The sequence below is a fragment of the Cyprinus carpio genome, chromosome A23, assembly GCF_018340385.1.
Source record: "Cyprinus carpio isolate SPL01 chromosome A23, ASM1834038v1, whole genome shotgun sequence".
Classification (NCBI taxonomy): Eukaryota; Metazoa; Chordata; class Actinopteri; order Cypriniformes; family Cyprinidae; genus Cyprinus; species Cyprinus carpio.
In genome coordinates this window covers 11,549,065-11,572,882 of record NC_056594.1, presented here as the reverse complement: position 1 = coordinate 11,572,882, position 23,818 = coordinate 11,549,065, and the positions used below count along the sequence as shown (strand labels likewise).

The 23,818-nt window shown below is 38.0% G+C and overlaps 1 protein-coding gene across 6 annotated transcripts in view; it reads right to left on the bottom strand.

Annotated features, from left to right (window-relative positions):
* The window catches only part of LOC109055120 (arginine-glutamic acid dipeptide repeats protein-like), a 155,201-nt gene that overhangs the window by 84,882 nt on the left and 46,501 nt on the right, over positions 1 to 23,818 (bottom strand). Inside the window, exon 1 of one of the 6 annotated variants that reach the window (XM_042713154.1) lies at positions 16,249 to 16,271. The exons of the other annotated variants lie outside the window; for them this stretch is intronic. The gene's annotated coding sequence lies outside the window, so the exon portion shown is untranslated. Of the gene's footprint in view, positions 1 to 16,248; positions 16,272 to 23,818 lie in introns of those variants that run through there. 6 annotated transcript variants of the gene reach the window in all.

The following is a 23,818-nucleotide window of genomic DNA, read 5'->3' as shown; positions in this document are numbered from 1 at the left end:
GGCAGCCTGTCATCTTGAGTAGACAGCAACTGAAGGGACAGCTGCTCTCCTCATCAACCTCCAACACTACAGACTGATTACAGAGCTGCGTCGCCACATCCCGATTAATCACCTCATGATGAGTTACCGCACTGACCACCAGTCTGAACACACAAAAACACACACTCATACACCAACCATAAATGTTTCCATATACAGTGTTTTTCTTCATTTTGTGTGTTTTTCCTCAAGTCACTTTGAATTATGGCAAAACTACGTATTTTCAAACTTCACTAGTCGGTGGGCTGCTAAAATGACTTGTTGACTAATCAATCAGGAAAGAAACCCTGCATTATTAGTCCAGTTCTAAGTTCATCAGGCACCGATCGGACATGTTTCATGATTCTGGTGTTCAAATACAGCTATTAGGAGAGCAAGACAATCAAACAGAATGCAGGGGTTGAGGTGCATTTCACAATTTTTCCACTTACAAATATGATATTGACTTGACACAACGTTAAAAAGCATCCATAGAAAGTCTTGAAGGTTTTACCATGCAAAAAGTAAAAAAACATGATGTGAGCAAAATATAAAAATAAATCAAAATTAAAAAAAAAAAAAAAACACCACCAAAAGGACTACATTTAAAACTTACATTACAGTGTGTCATGACAACTCTTACTGCATCATCTCCACGAAACGAGCGATGTACAACCGCCCCACATGTGTGAATAACTTACAACTGAAGAAAGGTCAGCAATCCACACCTTCTCACATGTAAAGAGCATCTTATTTATACCCACAGGAGCACAAGCAACCACTGATAAGCAGCGGCTGCAGTGAGGTTCACAGCACCGACTAGCAACAATGCAGCGGTTCATGTGGCATCTGAATGGTGACCAGGACCAATTAAGCAATGGCGAGTACTCCCCTCAACAGTACCCACAGATGAATAACGCGCTATGGGGCAGGTGAGGCTTGAAGCCATTACACATCAATCACCAGAGCAGGACCTTTTGAAAGATACCAGCTGTCTTAATGGAAAAGGGAGGTAGAGAGGCAGGGAGGGAGAAAAATCAACCATTTGTGAAAGCCGGTGAAAAGAAAAAAAAAAAAGCTTCAGGGGTCTCAGGCAACAGCACCTATTTTACCATTTCCATTACTGCAATGAAGTCAAGGGGTGTGAGCCAGGAGGTTTTAAATAAAAATACATTTTTCCTTCAGAGCAGCGGATAAATTAGACCTTCTCACCCCTCCAACCACACAGTTGCTCTCCCACTATTAACACATCACCTCACAATGGGCACGCAGCAGGGCTCTATTACAAAACACACTCCTTTTTCAACATTACTCTTTCATGCTGCATGTTTTATTCATCCTAAATCACTCTCCTATTACGCCAATAGGCCATGCATTCATCTCTGTGATTTGAGGTGAAAGCCAATAAAGGGTCAGGCAAACACAAATGCTATTTCCCCCCAAGAAACCTGAACTGCCAGGTGCTTCATTTGCAAATATAGTCGTAGATTGTTTTGGATAGGTGAAAAGTCAACGAGCAGATGACACCGACTTAGCAAGTGGCACGCTTGTGTGTACATTTTTGGTGATCCCTGATCAGTGTTTTCAAGCTGTGCATTATGAAACACAGACGTTTGACTGGCGAGGACTACCGATGGCTTTCCAGAAGGAAGCTGTAAAATACACATCTGATGTGATCGTTTTCGGCGAGTGAGATTAGCTTTGGAACATATCAAACAAAACATTATCTGCAATACGAGTAACTGCGATGTTGAAATCAATCTATTTTGACAGAGTGCCAAAGAGAAAAGCTCGATAAATAAATAAACAGACACGCATCTAAAGCAGCACTCCAACAACAACAAAAAAACAACATCTGGACCTCCGTGAAGTTGGCATTTATTATGTGTTTAATGTAACTAAAATTATGTTGTTTGTTTGTGAAGAGTTTTTTGTTTTTTGTGTGTTTAATGTGAACGTTTGTGCTGGTTTGGTGTTTGAGATATTAAACATTCTTTTTTGACCATGTGACATCACTCTCCACCCCATGTTGCCCAAATTGTTCTAAATCAGCGCTGTTCGTTTGTGCTCGATTTGTGCCGTTAAAACAAACACTGTATCTATTTTCCTTCCGTAGATATAACCAAAATATTTAGATTTCATGGGGTGGAGAGTGTCGTCACTGTTCGTAAAAGTTTATTTTTGTTATAAAAAAGAAGCGGTCATAGTTACAGGGTTTCTTTTAACGGCACAAACCAGCACAAATCGAGCACAAACGAATGGCACCAGTTTGGAGAGATCTGGAAGCCATGGGGTGGAGAGTAATGTCACTGCCCAGAATTGTTTTTGTTATTTCTAAGATGGAGAAATATATTTGACATTCATTTTAACAGCACAAACCGGCACAAATCGACCACAAATGAATGACAACAGTTTTGTGCGATTTAGATGAACTGGGGTGGAGAGTGACGTCACAGCTCCCGAATATATTTTGGTTATATCTAAGGAAGGAAAATAGATAGTGTTTGTTTTAACAGCACAAACGAACTGCGCTGGTTTGGAGCAATTTGGGCAACATGGGGTGGAGAGTGACGTCACACGGTCAAAAAAAATAATAATGTTATGTTTAATATCTCAAACACCAAACCAGCACAAACGTTCATTACAAACCAGCACAAATCAGCACAAACAAATGGCATAGTTTTGGTGATTATTTCTTTTTATGGGGTGCCAACTTCACGGAGGTAATATCTGGTGGTGAGTTATCAAAGAGATTTGTGTTATTGCTGATGAAAGCATCACACTGACTCTGTAAAATTATGACTCACAGCAGTTCAATTCCAATAGTTTCACATGATCATGGAGCAGAAGCACATATAATCTGTTTTAAAAATTCAGATTCACACCATTGGCCCGCTAATAACAGCATCTTTATCTAATGGCACACATTTATTCTGAAACAGTTCCTACTGGAAAAGATTATACTGAATAAAATAAAGCCTACTCTAAATCTTAATGGCCACTACTCACTACTATTTCTAACAATTACTCAGTGCTCCTCAATAAATGGCTACTTTATTGATACGGTTGTGTAGTACAGTGGAGGACCCTTTCCACACGGGAACTGTTTTTATTGAGTTTTAAATTGCGTTGACAGACTGATGGATCTTTAAGCATTACCAAATCCAGCTCCATTAAGTGAAATAATGCCAGAAAAGGCCTTCCTTCAAAGCATAACTCTATAAAGACTTATTATACACAGCCTAACACCCATGTATTTGGTTCTTTTATTTATTGGTTATTTATTGTAACCCTCATATTATATATAAAGTATTTGTTTGTTTTTTTTATTTGTTGTTTATTTTTTGTATCATTTTTTTTATATATTTATATATATATATATATATAAGGATTGATTTGATTAGTCTAGCCTGTCAGATAATGAACTGAACATTGTAGTGCGTCTCCCATCCCATCTTGCAATAAGCTTTGTGATTTGTTACTTTTGATATGAAACATAGCCTCAGATTTTAATGTGGAGTGACAGATCGCTGTAGTGCCTCTGTTAGAAGCAGCAGCATGAAGCTGAACTGATGATCTCCTCTGCTTTAATTGCAGTTTCAGCATGAAATAAACATGAATGAACATCCGAAAGCATGTTAAAAGAAAGAGTACAACTTACCGAAATCCCTATCCTGTCTCATGTAATCTCTCAAGCAGTGTTTCAAATGCAGAAAAACGACAATAGCTTGTAAACAATCGTCATCGTAACATCACATTTACGTCAGAAAAACATATGTTGACCATGAACTCATTAGTCAGCTAGAAAAATTTACTCTAGAGGGGGAGCATTTTGCTAAATATGCACCATATAACAATTTTTTACTTTTTTACTGTTCTTCAATATCTAATTTGTGTTTGAATAAATCAGTCAAGGTTTTGTGACAACCACCATTTAAATGCTTACATTTCACAAAATTAATTGGAGTAGAAATACAACTATGTAATTTCAAGTTAAAGTTAGTATTAGAACTTTAATATTAAAAAACATTTTAAGTGTTTGAATACAAATCAGCAAATTTCAACCCTCCATATTATTGACTTTCAGGTTTTTAACTCATTAGTTGAGATTTTTTTTTTTCTTGAGAAAAATTGCCATGTCCTGTACCTGACATATCCAAAATAATCGATATTGAATCGAATCACAAGCTTCTGAAGGATAATTGAATTGACTTGTGAAATTTGTGTCAAAACTCAGCTATAATGTATTGTAATTGTAAAAACTTTATTGTCCCCCTTAGGGGCAATTTGATCTTCAGCATGATAGATTTCACCACATACAAGACAGACAAATGCACAACATTAATAGCACATTAAAAAAAGGACGAAATACTACCTCTTCCTATCTGCATTAAGCAAACTGATAGCATATGGAACAAACAAAAATTTAAATCTGTTTGTCCTAGCTAGAGGGACCCTATACAAGGATCCTGAGGGGAGGGTCTGAAATTAATTATAAAGAGGGTGAGATGTGTCAGATATGATGTGATGCGCTTTCTTTGCTTTCTTCACCTGAATGTCAAACAAATCTGACAACCCAGGCAACTTCATACCCAGTACTTTACTGCAGTTATTTTCAACGTTTGATAGAGAATTATTTTGTTTGACCTTTAAAGAGGCAAATCAACAAATCAATGAAAAAGTTAGTTTTGATTGAATATATTATTTATTATAGAATTTCTTTTATATATATATATTTTTTTATTTATATATATATATTTTTTTGGAAAAAGGGGGGAATTCCACCTTTAGGTGGCTCTTATGGGAGGGATTTTTAATTTGAGGAGGGAGTTAGGGTATTTTTTAGACATTTTTAAACTACAATCATCCAACCTAAATGTTTCATCACCCAGTGTATTTGTCGGCTATAACACAGCGAAAGAACTCCCATTCACCAAATTCAAATCACAAATACTACTGATGAAAAATAACGGGTTTAATTTTTACCACTTTCATTTCAATATAACTATAAACTATTATATAAGTTTATCAGCATGCATTGATTAATCCCATGTTGTAGCACAAAAAAATAAAAATTGCGAGTGACGCCAAACCATGTGCTAGCGTGACCAACTGAGAAAGTTAGTTGCAAAAGAGCGACCAGTGGGAATAATGAGTCTGGAGCCTTGGCTTACATTAACTTAACTTTTTTTATTTGGTTATTTTTTGGTATTGATTTTTTGTTTATGTGAATTTTTTAAGAGGTGCATTTTGACATATTTTTGTATGTATTTGGCTGTTTATGTGCAATAAGGCACATGCTCACAGATGCGTCTCATGTGCGTGCGCTTTGGGTGTGAGGCGGCTAACAGTAAGGGTCTCACAGTCACAGAGCGCACAAGTACTGAACTGAGCACTTGTATGTTTAAAATGGTAAGACTGAAAAGCACGTGCAAATTATACATTCCGTCATCTGTCGCGAGCATCTTTCACATTGAAATATTTGTGGGAATTTCCTGCGTTACAAGCGCAAAAATTGCGGGAATCAGTAGAATTATGCGCAATCCCCACAATCCTGCACAGAAATTCAAGCCCTGTGTGTGTGTATATATATATATATATATATATATATATATATATATATATATATATATATATATATATATATATATATATATGTGTGTGTGTGTGTGTGTGTGTGTTGTGTGTGTGTATATATGTTGTATATAAATAGGTTTCAATATGCATAGAGGCTTAAAAAGCCTCAGAGACCTGATTTGATATAAGAGCAATAATAATTTCAAATATGCACTTGTACGTTTTAGGAAAAAAGGAGACAATTTCAATATCCCCTTTAATGTCTAATCAACATCTACTGATCTACTTTTATATATATATCATCATATTGAGATCTCATGAAGGCATCTTATGCAAACACTGGCTGGAAATTTATTCTGTGCATCTCTGTAACCTCTGTAACTACATAAATGTTGATTATTTATATATAGAAATCAGTGGGCTAATCTGAGCCCTGAGAAGCCAGTAAACCAGAGGCTGAAGGCTAGGCTCCAAGCAATCAGAGCATGTGAGAGTAAGTGGTTGTGTGCGAGTGTGTATTCCCTCTGCACAATTCCCAGAGGGGCCGGCTCCCCATCAGCGCTCGTGTCTATTATCAGCAACGTGCCTGAGAGTAACTTCATTTCACACTGTAAGACACAAACAGAGTGCAAACCACACTGAGGGCTCCCAGACTAGTTTGTCCGTGTGGCAGAAAGAGTGGGGGAGGTCTGGATAGTCAGTCACTGTGCTTTTAGCCTGGTTGTATAGTCAACAAGTACTTCTAGAGGGAGTATCAGCACTAGAGGAGTGCAAATGTGACGAGAACAAGACTGGAAAATGCTAAGCAAGGAGAATCACAATCTAATTCACACTCTGTATGACTTACATTCTTCTGCAGAACACAAAATATATTTTTAAGAATGTTTTGCGAATACAATGAAAGTCAATGGGTTCCGCTGCTGTTTTGGACCCCATTGACTTTCACTGTATAAAAAAAGAAAAAAAAAGAAAAACCTTTTTTAAAAATATCTTATATATTCCACAGAAGAAAGTCAATAATTACAGGGTTGGAACAACAATGACTTTTTGCATGAACTATTAGAACTATCTGCAAATATCCCACCAGTGGCTAAAATGTATGTTGACTATTGATATCAAAAGAACCATAATGGCTTTTCTCATTCAATAAAAAGTGAACAAGGGTATGCGTATGAAATACATTCGGAAGATGATGTATTTAAAGGAGCTAAACGTAGCATTAACCATAAATCTGGTGATCTGCAGCAGACATGCTCTTTGCTTGGCTTCACCTGAGCTTATGCAATCAATACTCAATCTAGTGTTGTCAAAAGACCCGGTACTTCGGTACCAAGTCAGTACTAAAAAATTTAAATGTTACGGTACCAGGTTTTTTTTAAGTACCAGTGGTACAGAGTACCCAGTCAACCTTGTTCTTGATGCGCTATCCGAAAGGTGCGCAGATGCGCTCTCTTCAGAAAAGCACTGAGACATGGCGACATCAAAAGGAGGAAACCCCAAACTAACAAAACACTTTAAAGACAGACACCCAGATCAAATGAAAGAGTTCAACAGCTAAGTTTCATTGTGTTTCCCATACATTGATTTATCTGTGGCAGCCCGCCACAATATCAAACCTTACACCACAAATAGATTTTCCAAAAGGCTTTGACTTTGTTGAATAAACATGAGCACTGCATTTTTCAAAGTCGAAACCCGGTGTGGGTGTTTTTATATCACTGTATTTCTGAAGGAAACCAACTGTCTTCAGAAAATTATGGATGTCATTTTCATTTCATATTGCCTGTAATGCCTGAGCAGAGTTTGTGAGCGCAGCGCTTACTTTATTACAGCCGTTACTGGGGAAACCTCTTTCTCCCGCTCTACAAGCGCCTCCTGCTGGCAGAGAATGAATTTGCATATATATATACAGCCACAAATAGAGTGCAAGGCTGTGGGGAAACACGGCTTCTGTTATGAATATTATTAAATAGAGGTGTGACGAGACACTTATCACATGAGACTGGGTTCACGAGAACGAGCGAGATTTTTTAACTTTTTAACAGTTGGTTTCCTTCAGAAATACAGTGATATAAAAACACCCAAGAAATCCTCAATGATGAAATATATAGGTAAAAACGGTCTTTTATTCAACTGAAAAACACAAAATGTAAAAAAATGTAGGTGCATTTTGAAATCAAATTGTACTTTATGAAATTAAACATCAATTTTAATAAATTTTATGCAGGTATAAACAACATGTAAACACTGCAAAAGGTTTTGCCACAAACTTAATTGACAGGCAAGTAATTGCACAAAATTATATAGTATACATAAAAATAAATAATAAACAAATGATATACCTTTAAAGTAGCAATCAGTCAAGTTTATTATTTAGTAAGCTGATTTCCACTAAAATATATATACATTTCCATTTAATTTTTCTCAACTCCTTTTAAATAGTATATACATTTTCACATCAATTTATTAAAAGTTTAACAAAAAATGCATGTTTAGGGCCCTATGAAATGTTTTATTTTTTCCTCACCATATTATTTATATTTTTATTGTTACCAAATTCTGTGTTTTAGCATGTCTAACTATTTGAATGCATAACACAACAATTTATTCATTTAATTTTTTCTTAAAGTAGCCTAATGAATTTTTTCCCTCGGAAATTCTGTGTTATGTATTTACATTTTTCTAGTTATCAAATTAATTTCATCATTTATCATTTAATTATTGACAATTAAGCTAACTTTATTTCTTGGCAAACAAAGGGGATTTACTATTAAAATTAAAACGGAAGAAATGTGTTATTATTCCTTTAAAATAATGTTTGTTTCATTTAGTAGTGGGCTGTGTACATTCTATTGTCGTTATTTCCAACCGGAATTTTATTTTGACGGGTTGCCGTGAATACACTGACTACAGTGCTGCGTATGTATATTAGAGAATGTAAAAATGGATAACATTGTGTCGTCAGTCAGAAAAGCAGTTCTGGGTTTTTTTTTTTTTTTTAGCTAACAGTTGTTATTCTTGGCTTTAAAATTCAAAAGCCTTTTTAAAATTAAATATGTACACAGTTTGGATTAAATGAAGGTGAAAATTTTTCAATTAGCATGTTTTTGTGTTTTGGTTTGGTATCGAAATTGGTACAGAGAACCATGGATTTTCACTAGTATTGGTACCGAATGCTGAAATTTTGGTACCTTGACAACACTAACTCAATCAATGGCAAATAAACACATACCTCACTTTCTAAATCTATCCTAGATACTGAGGATATTAACATTACACTTGCCCACCTCCACTGATCTGCTTTGATTTACAATGCAATGAATTCAATGCGAATGCAGCAGTTTACAAAAGCCCATTCACGGTTTCAATAGATTCAGATTGTGTAATAGCAACGCCTGTATGGCTTTTTCTTTCGTTAAAGTACAATCGGCATTATAGCTGACATAGAAAGACTGTTAGCATGGTGTAGTACGAGAAAAAATAAAAAAAAATTCTGTATCTAAGGCTACGTTTACACGACAACGATGTAGACAAAAAGTGACGTTTTTGCCACGCGTTTTTAAAAAGTTTCACGTATATACGACAACATTTTTAAAACTATTCGCATTTACACACATCCGCAAAAACTACCAAAAATGCTGTATTACATATGCCAGGCCAGTAGTTGGCCCTGTCACCTCGTTAGTAAACAGTACCTGTAGGGAAGTGACGATTATATGTTGTATACGATGCATCTCTGCTGTTGGTTATAATATTGGTGAAATAAATCCATACTTTGCAGAAGAAGCATTAGCAAACTCTTAACCAGCAACAACAGTACCATGTACTCCGCCATTGCTGTATGTTTGTTCGTGCTTGCCTTTAAAATCGACATGTACTGCACATATCTACATACCTAACACATACTACACACACACACACACAAACAAACGACATCACCGTTTTCAAAGATTCATGTTTTACATGGAAATGATAACGGTGCCGTTTTCAAAAATGTGCACTTTGAAACCCGTTTTCAAAAATACGCCATTGTCGTGTAAATGAACAGGCAAAACGCATAAAAAGTTTCCCGTTTTTGGCTGAAAACGGTGTAGTGTAAACGGCCCCTAAAAGAAGACATCTAAAAGTATTCAGTTGATCAAATGCCTCATGGTAGCTCAGCCTGAGCCTCATTCACAGTGAAAGCAGGGAGGTCTCAGGGAAGCACTGGTCCTGACAGACACCCACAGAGAGGGGGGCTCAGCTCTGCGTCACGCTCCCCCCCACTAATCATCACATGAAACACAAGGCCTGGAGGACAGATCTCAGCTCAGGCTTATTGTTCAGGACCTCATTTATTCTCAGTGCAACGTTATTCCAAACTCATCTTCGAGAACATAAGGTTAAAGATGATGAGGCCGCAGCGGCGATGCCATTAGGTCAATGCGTCAGACCATTTCCAGACTAAATTATTTAGTTATCTGGCGGTGGCTTTTTTTTTTAAATTTGGAACACTGGCAACCAGCGGCAGATGGTCTCGCGAACAAGCCGGGCATTCAAAAACACGCGTAACGGCTCTGCCAAAAGCACCTCCACCCCAGATACCACAGGACGGTATTACCTCTAATTAGGAACAGCTTTTGTTTCTGGATCAGCCACCTCTCCAAACCCATAGCCCGACTGTCTTTAAGAGGCTCTAGTCTAAATAACACCCTCTTTGTTACTCCACCTCTTCATTTAAGGCAACTCGGCTCAAATATAAATATAAATTCTCTAGTCCTATTTCCACTACTGGCCACACAAAACTGTTGTTTATTTAAAGCAGACCAAAAAAAAAAAAAAAAAAAAAAAAAAGACTGCCCGGGAGCACCTACAGTGTCAAATCTTTGTCCTCTTTGACATCTTTAAGACAGGACGAATGTTTGGAGGAATATCAAATCAGCTTTCTCTACTGCTGAAGCAGTATGGAGTCTAAATGATTTGAGATTGTTTCCATGCCTTGGAGTGGCAGGCCGGAGGGGAAGTGACTGGAGGGTAATGAAAACGCTGCTGAAACAAGCAGGATCAGAGCTTCCCTCTCATTCTGGACAGCTCATAAAACATGCATCGACTAGAACCATTACCATTCTGCTGTTTTAGTGTGCCGTGCAGCTCCCAGGAAGAGAGTGCACTTATCAATCTATACACACACCATACTTTCTGCTTTTTATTTTAAACATATAGTGACGCAAAAGAGCAGCTGTTTAGAAAAAAAAATCATGTTTTTTTACCAGAGGGAGGCATCTAAACAATAGGCTGCCACTGCTCTCTGGGTTCAGGGTTGTGTTTAAAGCAGTGTACAGTGGCAGGCGGGAGATTAACTTGTAACGCATTCATGTGTGAAATGCAGACTTTATCCCTAACTGATAGTGTTGCAAGGCTTCCAGAAAACACAAGCCTGATGATTTTTCATCTTTTCTGAAAAACAACCGTAATATATTAGATTACCGCTCACTGCTTTTTGGTATGTTAACACAATGCACACTCTTAAATCACCCTGGTGTTTTACAACAAAGCACGGTAGGAGGTGGGCGAGGGGAGCGGGGGTCTGCCGTTCAAGCAATGTGGCTTTTCTAGTCCAGCAAACACATTTAAAGTAAAACCATTTCACAGAGGCACCAGTTTATACTATGTTATTGTAAAGAGCTGATGGATAGCATCCAATCCCAAACCTTTTTTGTCAACTGAACCCCTTTGAACTAAAATATTTACTTTAAGCACCCCCTGAGATTTTAAGTTTATGAATATAAATAATTTAACAAAATTTTGGCATGTTCACATGTATTGGGTCACATGGCCTGCCAATAAAGAAAAAAAGAAACCCACTGCAGTTCAAAACAAGATTGGACACCACTGATTTTAATTGCATTAACAAAAAAAAAAAAAAAAAACATTTCAGAATATCTTCTTTGTTCTACAAAAGACACAGGTTTTTCATTTTTGTGTGAACGATCCCTTTAAATATCCTGACAAAAAAAAAGCCACAAATTGCCTTTATTAGAGCTGGAAGTAAAAAACACTGTTACAATTTTCCAAATTAGAGAACCGGAATTCCTGCCACTTCTTTTTAAATATCCTCATTTGGGAAATGCAAGCTCTGTGTCCCAAGAGAGCCAAATCTGAAAACTACACTGTATTTTACAGGTTTTAACAGGGTGCAATGATCACGGCAACACATTCACAGGCTTTGTGCTGTTTAGCGGGCTTTACAATTCCTTCCACAGCACGGCAAGAAATGAACCTCGGGGGGAAGGTTTGTGTGCGTCCAAGCTAAAATAGCTTGCAAATGCATGGGTAAGCTCATAAACAGAGCAAGCATGTTCAGCACAGAGAAACATTCATCCAAGTGCATACACATGTGTCAGTCTAAATGAGTAGTCCATTGACTGCTGAGCAACTGTATTTTCGTCTAAACTGCATACTGGGCAGAGCTAATAAAAAGCTCGGCTGAAATGAAATGTGGACCCTCCCATCTTTCCTTCTCCCATCTTTTACACAGATTTTCTTTCAGCCAGGCTCCTTTACGCAGATAACAGTCCAGTTTCCCTCATGGGACATCACACTATTAAACGAAGCGCTCCCTTCTACCCGTAGCGTCCCCTTAGCCATCCTGCTAACAGTATGACAGGAGAGAATGTGAGGACTATACGTTTTTTGTCGGGTTTGACAAGCAGACTTACTAAATCAGAGTTTCGCTTTCAAAAAACAACCGCAGACTTGGCAACACTGGTTCAAGCAAAAAATGAGACTGAAATCCCATTCAAAAAGATTCTTTGTTCGATTTTGATTTTTCCCCACAGCTAGTCGTATTATTGCACAGTAAAGTCACCAACACCAAGCCACCCATTTTTGTTCCCATTCTGTTCTTATCTTCTGAAAAAACAAACCCATTCTTGTTTGCTTTTTTTTTATCTTCTGAAAAAAAAAAAAATGTTTGCATTCTGTCTTATCTTCTGAAAAAAAAAAGATGTTTTTTTCAGCAAAGATAACACATGGCTCTGCGGAGCCATCGCATGTTGTACATCTCTAACCCTCTGCAGCAACAGCAGATCAAAAATTCAATAATGAATGTGGAATCAAAGTAATTAATGTCTATGAGAATCCAAACGCTCTGGAAAAAATACATCAGTATCCTGATTAATTTTATATAGGAATAATCTGTGATCAGCATTACCAAGTATGCCCAAAAACAAATTAGATTTGAAGCTAAGAGCCCCATTGATCAGCAGTCATCTAAACCGGCCATGAAAAGGGGTTGGTAATCTAATCCAGCCGTTCAGAAGTGCCTGGGAGAGTTGCATCTCCACAATGGAAACATTCTGTCCACAATGTAATCCATTGTGTTCATTCGGCGAGCGTTTTGGAATATGTTCGATTACACAGAAATGGCCCAAATCATTGCGAGTATAAACAACGGATCAAGAGCCAACAACTTGGATCAAGAGCCAACGGCTGCACCGCTCCACTTCCAATGACATTTGACTGACCTGTAGAAATAGTGACGCACAACTGTCAAAACACTGCCACTCTCCAAAACATTCCTCATGGTCTCCATACAATCCCATGACTCAACTAGTTTAATTTAATACAAGTGGAAATTTAATGTATCCACCGTTTCTTTAGTAGATCCCTGGTGAATCTGTGCTACAGTTGCAAAAAAAAAAAAAAAAAAAAAAAAAAAAAGTAGAGCTTAGTAAAAAAAAAAAAAATTAACCATTAACTATTCTAGCCACTGGGAGTGTGAAAAATCACAAGATTATATATTCACTAGTCCGAAACACTCAAGACTGTGAGCTTTGTCCATCGACAAATTGTTTAAGGAATCAGACAAATATTAGGATAATCTTACAACACTTCAATTCAGGCCACAGTCATTTTACAAGCCAGTGCTTAAGAACAACGCCACCTTCCCTTTAAATATACAAGGTGATTCTTAGAAAAACAAACACATGGATGAATCAACAGCACATACACTAATAACCTTGGGCTGTCTAACCGTTCCACTGCTTTATGGAACTGTATAGCGTATAAATAGCAGATCCATTTCTACCCAGTCTGTAAGGGCTCTATTTCAGCTTCCCCATCATTAAATATTTATCCTTTTGGAGTGGTGGATTGTACTGAGGTGATAAGCACTTAGGAATCCAAATTTTTCAACCCCCCACCCATTTCCAACCCTCTATTTCCCCCCATATGCAACAGAGGTTTTTATTTGAATGGATTATCTACAAGCGCTCCTTTAATCGGCACAAGACAGGTCTGAAACAGTGCCCACATTCCCAAAGGAAAGACTCTCTGCTGGTTTTATCAGCAGAGAAATCTTTTTTAAAAACCAAAGGGATGAAATAACTTGATTTGAGGAAGACTCCTTCCTTTGTAGAGAAGGTTAAAGGGGGTGGGCCAGGGGAATTTCAGCATCCCAGAGCTCTTTGTATCACTGACACACAACATTATAACTCAGACTAAAACAAAATAGGAGATTTAGCTTTCCAAATATGGAATTGGTGTTTGTAGCAAATCAAACATAAATTTAAGCAGCACCTCTGCTTGCTGCTGCTTGTGTGAGTGTTTGGCTCGGGTTGAATTTGGCATCTTAAAGCATATAATGATGAAAAGATTTCATGCCTCAGCCTTTGTGGGTGGTTGATGTTGGGTGTGAATGCATCTCTAGTGGACTCTGCATGCTTCAAAAAGCTTTTAGGGCTGACCTATGGTACTTCATCGGTATTCTTGGACGGACAACAAAAACATCTTTTTTAGGGCTCAATAGGGAACGGCCTGCCGGAGGAATGGCAGCTCAAATCAGACAGGCTAAATTCCAAATGGAGCCTACATATGGACTGGGAGCTCTTCACAACACAAGAAAAGACACCTAATAAACGTTAAGTGAATATCCAAGTTCACACACAGCCAGCTGCACTTCCATCCACAAAGAGGACAGAAAAATATCTTTTAACTGTAGACACACACACACACACACATTACATTAATCATTCACACGACTTTACCCAACCTCTCAGCACATCATTTGCATCTGTGTGTACTTAACAGTTACTGCACTGTGTACTGAAACTACTATTAGGCAAGCACTATTGTATTACTTTCATAATGTCTGTGTTAAACCAGAAGAACGGCTGTAGTGCATTGTAGAGCAGCCCGACCAGTGTAATCCAGTTTTGAAATGAATGGAGAGATCATGTTGTATTTAACTGATGTGTCACACAGATGACTAACACCGGCCCGGCGGTGAACCGCACTGTGACCCTGCAGCAGCCATGATTCGGCATGACCCCGTGGCGCTGACGTGCAGAGACACATACAGACTTTTTCCACTACAGTAAATACAATAGAATCTAATAATACACTCAAAGATTCACGCAAACACAACCAATCAAGATGTGATAAGGAAAAGAGAGAGTTTCAAATATCTCCAAATGGATGCACTCACCATGCTATCCCTGAGAGAAAGTGGGGCTATCAAGTGGGAATGCAAATATTCAATAGCTCTGCTCCGCTTAATGGCGACTGGAGTGGGATTGTGGTGTATTGCCACAATAGAGTATAATTTCCCTCCCGCTCTGATGGAGCCACTTCACCCTGATGAAGAACAGGAGCACTGAGCTGATTCTATGACCACAGTTTGTGTTTCCACCCCCCTCCGCTCCTCTTTGTCCTCCCAATGACATAGAGCACAACAAGCTTGTCATCTTCAAACGTTACCATTCAGGTCTCATCGATTTATTGTAATCAAAGATGATGTGAAAGCCTACAACAAATACGCGGCTCGCTTCGACAAGGGTAAACAAACAGCAAAGGTCTCAGTGTACGGTGAGGTTTTAACCTCGATTTGAAATCCCCCGTTCATTAATACGCCGTTAACAGCCGGTTACGGTCAGTGGAACTGCGGTAGCAAAATCAATTACCTCAGCAAGTATTGATATGTCTCGGGGCCTGTTTACAATTTAATCTCTAACTTGTCAGAGCCATTATTTTCCTAATCACAACTCCCGCTCTTCTGCGCCTTTGTCTCTGGCTCATGTTTAAGGGAACAAAAAGGTCATAAGCTTGAGCGCTCCCTAGGGCGCAGCCTGCCACTGCTGTAATTATTCCTGAGCAAGAGATGACAAATGAAGTGGATCAAATCAAAGGTGTCAATAGCTCTTATGACACCAGCCTAGTCGCACAGGTTAAAACAGAGGTCAAGTTAAAAGGAAAAATGCCGCCCTGCAATAATTATGTGCAAAGCCTCTTAAAAGTGACAAACTGTTCATAATTCTAGCCCTCCCTCACTAGGATAACGTGTAGAAAATCCATACCTACATCCATTCTATTGATGGGGCATTCAACCACAGGAGATAAAACAAAAACAAAACAAAAAACACTCAGTGACATGTCCATTACTCAAATCGCATTCAATCACAATAGTAGCAGAAAATATCTTCAGGAACAGATACTAACCTAGCCAGAACAATCAACGAGGATATCATCAGTAAAATTGCCATTAGTATCTTGGCCGATAATCACTGAGGAATGGAGGCTGATGCATTATTTACTGGCTAATGTATAATTCAGAGCCCACAGCAGATTTAATGCATAAATAAAGCTGTGATACACTTGCATTAAATGTTTACTCACCAAAATAAGATCTGAAAGCACAAGCATGTCACACGGTGCCTTTGTAAGTTTCAAACGTGTCATCCGTTTCTTTTTTTCATCTCGGGTGACTAAAAGTAAAAATGGTTTGCAGGTGGTGAGACCCGCAACCCGCTTTGTTCACCTCGTAGAAACATTAACAGAGATCAAAACAAGAAACTCAAGATGTCTAAGCACAAGATCTCAATTACTTAATTTAAAACACAGGCCGGCGGGCATGAGTTAGCATTTGTCTTTTTTTCGCCAAACACTGTAATGAGAAGTGAAGGGCGTCCATGTTCAAGTTACTCATTCCTGTTCCTAAGCAATTCCAATGATGGTTCTTTCACATGATAATATTGTGGCAAAAAAACAGAGGCTATTTTGAAAATAATTCCATTTGTTTATTGCTCTTTCAGCAACTGTTTTCGAAACGTAATGGAGCATGGCAGATTTCAAAGGAAAGGTTAGCAAACACCACATTATAAATAGAAAACAAGCACAAGAAATTCTTGTAAAAAGGTTAATTAGGCAGCTTCAGAGAACTGATCTTTTGACATCAAACAAGTCAGTCACAATTCCCTACAGGCCACGCTATTGACCCCTGTGCTGAGGCTGGCCTACTTAAAGTTGGAGATAAAGACAGATGGTGTATTCCAAAAAAAATGTTTACATCAAAAATACCTTGAGGAGTAATCAAGTCAAAAACAGGACAAAGATGATCACTACAATATCTGTTTTAGTTCTGTCTTTTTTTCTTACCTTGCTTGCACTTTACTGGAGTATAGATGCACGCAAATAGATGCCTGACAGACATGCATTACATTTTTTTGATGACACTACACCGTAATATGAAATATTACAAACTTTTTCTATTTGAATATATTTTAAAATGTAAATAATTCTTGTGATGACAGCTTCAGTGTCACATGATCCTTTAGAAATCATTCTAAAATGCTAATTTTGTGCTCAAGAAACTCTCTAATCATTATCAATATTGAAAACAGTTGTGGGTTTATATTTTTGTGAATAAAATATTTATATTTTTTCAGGATTCTTTAAAGGTGACCTATTATGTAAAAATATAACTTTTATAAGGTGTTTGAACACAGTTGTGAGGCCGCAGTGTGTGAAAAAAAAACAGCCTATAATGGTAAAAATCCACCCACTCATTTTTTTAATAATCCCAATAATTCATAAACAGTCTCTCCAAACAAGCGGTTCCAGATTTATCCCTATTATGACATCATACTCGGGAAAGGAAGGAACAGAAATAGCACAAAGGAACAAAATATAACCAACACAATAAATCAGTGCAAACAGTTTTAATAAAGTTCAGATAGTTTTCGGTTACCAAATCTTTTAGGCTACGTTTACACTAGTGCGTGTTCATTAGTTTTAACGCATAGCTCTGACAAAATCATCCTTTCTATTCATTTTCCACTGATTTATTGATAAGCATTACAGATTTCATTTTTATGGATGAAACGTAAACACACGATTACGACAGTATATGATTTGTATGTGATTTTCATGAGATTCTGCCTATTTTCATATTAATACAAGGTGTTTACATGAGAAATGCAGATGAGCTTGATGTAAAAGGCAATCAGAAGTTATTACAAACACTCGATGGAGATTTAAAGTGAGTAAAAGCGGAATATAAATCTTATTGCTACAGCATGATGCTACAGCGTTTTCGGTTGTGAACTTTGGACAATCTTTTCTGAAACGCAGTGTAAAAGCCAGTATGGACGATGATTGTTTTCATTTTAAAATGCCTTTTAAAACAAAAACGCACCAGTGTAAACACAGCCTTACATCTATGGATGTTGGGACACTTCACACTATAGCCTCACATGTGAGCAGGGTTGCCATGTCCCAGAAAAAATTCCAACCCAAAGCTTACTCAAAACCAACCCGAAAATGAATGAAAACTAGCCCAATTTTTGCCCTGTCTGTATTTTATTTTTAATTTTTTGATTTTACCCTTTCTTTCATTTACATTTTCTGCACTTTTCATGATAAAATGTAAAATTAGGGCTGGGTGATACAGCCAGAAATATTATGACAATATTTCTTTCCATATCATATCAATATTTAATCACAATATTCATTTACCATTATTATGGAAGGAAATGCTTTGAGAATCCAAGTAAACATAACTTGTTTGTTTTTTTCCATAAATTCTTTCAAGCCAACTTTTAATTTAGGGCCCCATAAAATTCACTTTATTTTCCCCTAAATTCTGTGTTTTCCATTTATTTATTTTGTGTTCTATAGAGAGCAGATGCTCCATATGCTTTTGAATCACTCTCGCTGTACTCTGATGTCAAACATTGGTTGATCAGTGCAGCTTCAAGTCGAATAAATCTAGTGTACATGGCGTTAATATCTAGAGCAGCGTATACCTGAGAGTGCACGTCCGGTTTTGTGCGAGAGCAAAGGAAATCCACATGTGAGCGCAGAGATTCATGCTCACGCATTATATTAATGTGCTTTTGCACTACAATAATGCATTTTCGACATTTGTCATTAAAATAACACCATACTAGTGCTGCAGACATATTGGCTCACTAACATTGATGAGATTAACCCCTTAGGTATCGAAGTTTGGTACCAAACGACAAGAGGTTTTTCAATACTCAATGATATCGAGGCAATTCGGTCAGTGCCAAAAAAAAAAAATCACTCTCGATAACCAGCCCTAATAATAGGTCACCTTTAACAAATAGAAAGCTCAAAAGTAACCGCATTTATCTGAAAAAGTAATATTTTGTAACATTATAAATGTCTACACAGTCACTTTCAAATGAATCAGTTAATAAATAAAAAATATAAAAATCTTATCGATCCCAAACTTTTAAACATTAATGTATATACTGGAGCAACTGAAGAACCGCTGATGGAGGTTCCATGAGCTCAATGGTTCTCCAACAAAAGCATGTGAACAACAACCATGAGCCAAGAAGAGAAATTTAAGAGCTTCTGCTGCCTTGTCTTTAAAGCACAAAGCAGAGACATCTGAACAGAGTCAAACTAGGCACGACTGGGACGTAACCCAACCCTCAAAAGTACTCACAGGCTCACACCTCGGCCATCCTATCAGCTGTGTTCAAGGTGACTTTCCAGCCATGGAACATTCCAAAAGGATGTGAGATGTTGAGGGATAGGGCACAAACATTGTTTAACAAAATCCCTTTGTAACACTGAAATACCATGTTTTTCCTATGATCTGTCAACCAGGTAAGCCTGCATGATTGTCATCATATGGTTTTTCATTACATGCATATAACTTGATTCTTAACCTTTTCCCTCATGCACTCATATTTCTCTGGATGAGGTAATTATTTTTGCAGCCACAAACGTTTCTGGACACATACATTTAAATAGCCTATATTCGACTACTTGAAAATGAAACTATTTATACATTATCAGGATGAGTCAAGGAGTGAAAGTCTAGAGTGCCATTTTATTCTGCCAGCAGCGAGACTGCACTAAAGGTTTATTTGATCTCAGAGAGATATAGCTTGATCCATCAAAGCTAGCATTATTCAACAACAGCAGGCCTAGTTTTTACAGAACAATATGCATATTGTGTCACACAAAGACAACTCATCACCTGGAAAAAATTTTCAACAAATCCCCGTCCGGGGACATCCAATGTAGCTGCAAGATAATCGCTATCTGCCTCAAAAGAGCTGATTAGTCCATTATTAAATGAAATACTTTTAAATGAACAATTCTACTGAAGGAAAACCAACATGCCTGCCTTCTGAATACATATGACTTGTCTTGGCTCATGTCTCCAGCATTCCCATGCATCTCCTCATCTAACAATAGTGGCTTTAGTTTATAGGATAGATTTAGTTCAATTGGCCCTTACTAACAGTGTAATGTGACTGTAATGTGGTGATCTCGAATGCTTGTCCACCCACCACAATTCGTCACAGCTTTGTGATAGTTTTGAAGTCAGAAATTAGATTCTGCTCCTCAGTCTCACACCTAGTAGCTATAAACTGGCTATAAAGCTGTTTCTAGAGAGGAGTGGGGACTTTAGGTTGAGCGCTTCGGTTGTCCTCTTATAGTAAAAAGCTAATTTATAAGAATAGTTTGCCCAAAATTTAAAATTGTCAATTTACTCACCAATACTCAGCTATTTCAACAATATTTCCTTTCTTCAGAAACACAAAAAGAGATCTCAGGCAGAGTGCTATTAGGCAGCTTTTCCATAAAATGAAAGAGGGTGATTCATTTTAATTGACAAGCTAGAAAAAATGCAAAAAAGGTTCATCAAAATTTGTCTGTATGACTGGTGAGCAACAGACTATTCAGTGAGGAACAGAGTAAAATTGTCATTTGTGACTGATATTCTTCCTCTCCACCACTGCTCTGAAATATCACTTGCAATTCCATTTTAAAACATTGTGATCGCCCATCTGACACACAAGAACTGATGACATCAAACTTAGAGTAGCATTTCCAGGTGCCATTCCTAAATTGAATGCAATTACAATTTATATTTAAGAATCACGGCAGAGGGAAGAACTTAAATGGTGTCAAAAGTTGTCATACACCTTTAAAGGACTTCAAATTTTGCTCACTATTTGTATGGACTACTATAACAGTGGTTCTCAACCAGGAGGCAAGGGCCCTACAGCGGCCCCAGTAAGTATTAAAAATTAAATTATATTAATATTAAATTTATTATATTATTTTACAGAAACAAAATACAAAAAAAAAAATCTATACAACATTAAATTGTCATTTTTTGGAGTTTGATTGCAGCTTAGATGAAGGGCCTTTGAATATTGTCTCAGACAAAGGGGCCTTGAAGTCAGAAAGTTTGAGAACCACTGGACTACTAATGGCGCTTTTACACTGCGTGGTACAACTTGGCCTGGCACAGCTCAGTACGATATGGCTCGGCACGGTTTGCGTTTCCACTGCAAAACCGTTTAGTATCGCTTTAGAGTGGGCGGGATTATTCACATGTCAATATAGTTGCTCCTCCTCTACTGCCATGACTACTACAAAAAACTTTTTCATTCCACGTTGCCCCATCAAGCTCTCGCTGCATTCGCTGCTATCAACGAGAGGAACATCTGTACTTTCTGTACTATATATATAAAACAAAAAAAAAAAATAACACATTAAGCCCTCAAAGCTGTTGTGCTTCCATCCTGACGGATGACAGCTATGAGTGGAATTCCGGAAAATAAACCATGGAACTTTGACCAGTGAGAGTACAGTTTACTTGCATGTGACTTGTATTAACAATTTTGGTCTGTTTAGAAACTTTGCTGTGTGAAAGCGAACCGCACCTAGAATAAAAAGCAACATTGTTATAATTGTAATCCCTGTTTCGGAAAAAAGCAATTGATCTACAGGTGTGAAAGCACCCTAAGACACTTTTACTTGTATATTTGAGCTTGACATAAAGAAAAAAACAAGCTGAAAAAAGGCATTCTGCTGCCTTTTGTGTTTCATGTAAGAAAGAAAACAACACTGCATAGGAATGGAATGAAGATGAATAAAATAAATGACAATTTCCATAACACACATATAGCAAAAAGAGATGTTTAGGAATCATTGGAGGAGCAGCAGTAACAAATTGTGTTCCATTCCAGCAGTCTAAGAAATGTGGATTCTTTCTAAGCAAAAAAAGCTTCGATCCAATGCATGCTTTTCAAGATGAAAGCACTTGAGTGAGGACTGCATTTTTTAAATATGTTTATCACCATAGCGAGTGTTTCTCTACAAGGACAAGGACAGAGCAAATACTAGTAAGGGTGTGCAGGCATAAAAAGGATAAGAGACTACATCTGACATCACTAACAGAACAGGAAAACAGTGGGGCCTGTGGGACCCCCAACCTCACTTTATGACCATGTGCTGAATTAACAGGTCCAGATGTCCCCTCTCACTTAACATGTGCGAGACATCTCGAGCAAAGGGCTCAGGTGCTTTAGGGCTTATTAAAAAAATATCAGTTTCAATTACACCCATTAACTTCTCGCGCTCCTCAGGTTTACATTTATTTGACATCAACAATCCCGATTCTTGCACAAGACGTATGTTTAATGCATAAATTGACCGATCCAGGTTTATCAGATTAAGTTCAACAGCTACAGATGAACTACCTTCTGGCATGTGCAGAATAAACAGAGGAATGAACAACAAATAAGACAAAGAGAGTGTTGCTGAAACACCATACCGTGTACCTGTGAAGTCTGAGGAATGAGTCAAACAAAGACGAGCCTATTACCAGACAGATATCAATCTGCTTTTAGTGCTTGCTGCTACAGAAGCATTCAGACGACTCAGCTGCTTGAGCTGTTTATAGTTTGACAGTGTCAGGTCTCTTTGTCACTAGGGCTATGAGCAGGCGCCTGTGGTTACTGTATCTATAATCAAGGAGAAAGTGCCAACACATTCTTGTAAACAAAGGAGAGTCTACCTACAAGTTTGCAGAGACAAAGCCCAACCTGAAAAGCATAACATTGCATACCTCGGCCCGGATGTGCCACCGTTAAGGCCTCTCTCGGCAAACAGAGGAGAAAAGACATGCGGCGTAACACCAGCCAGTTCCATCATGCGAGCAGATTAAATAACATGCCTTCCCAAGCCCCGTCAAACTTCCAGCAGCCACAACACACCAACTGATCCGCTACAGCACACTCTATGAAGAAACCCCTCCGCCAGCCCTGCCACACCGCCTTTGATCAGAGTATCGCCGTTTGATGCTTTTAACGTGGAGGATAACACACAGAGCTGTGGGTAATTCTATTTAACGCAAAAGAACGAACACCACCTTATTTTGCAGAGAAAACACAAAGGCCAAATGTCACTGTGCGCTTAGGCATTAAACATTTAGTAGCCATTCTCCGCTGCTCAAGCAAAGAGGCAAGCAGTTGTTAAGGGAGAAGGATGACACAGTTAATCATACACCCACATGCTGCAAATGAAGGCCCGGCACTCAGATGTATAATAACGAGAATATTAAACACAGCCTTCACAAGTCATTTAAAAAGAGCAAGAGAGCACAGTCATTCACTAGAGATGACAAGGAGGACGTGTGGAAACATCGAACACAACCTAATTAGATGTATTCGAATGGCGTACGAGTGCTACAAACATGGACAGGCTGTGTTCAAATATTAAACTTGGCGTCCGTGTATTTTAAAGTAATCTAGCTCAAACAGGTTTCCCTGAGTGTAACAAAAGACTATGAAAACATTCTGTTCCTTGCTGTAGTCTTTAGTTCCTCTGCAGGAGACGCTTCACTAAATGTTTGATTTCTTTCACCTCAGGCTACCCTCAAAGCCATGGCATGTGTAACGGGGGTTTATAAAAGCTTTTCTTCTCTCTCTCACGATCTCCATTTTCTATGAACCAAAGGATTAGGACAGATACTCTGCACATAGTTGTTATGATTACAGATTACTGATGTCTATATGTTTCCAGCCTGGTCAATGCTATCTTTTTGTGACGTTTAATCCTAATCTTTGTGTTTTCGGTGTGACAGCGAATTTGGGAAAACCCACAAAACTACTAGCAGAGTGTGATTGAC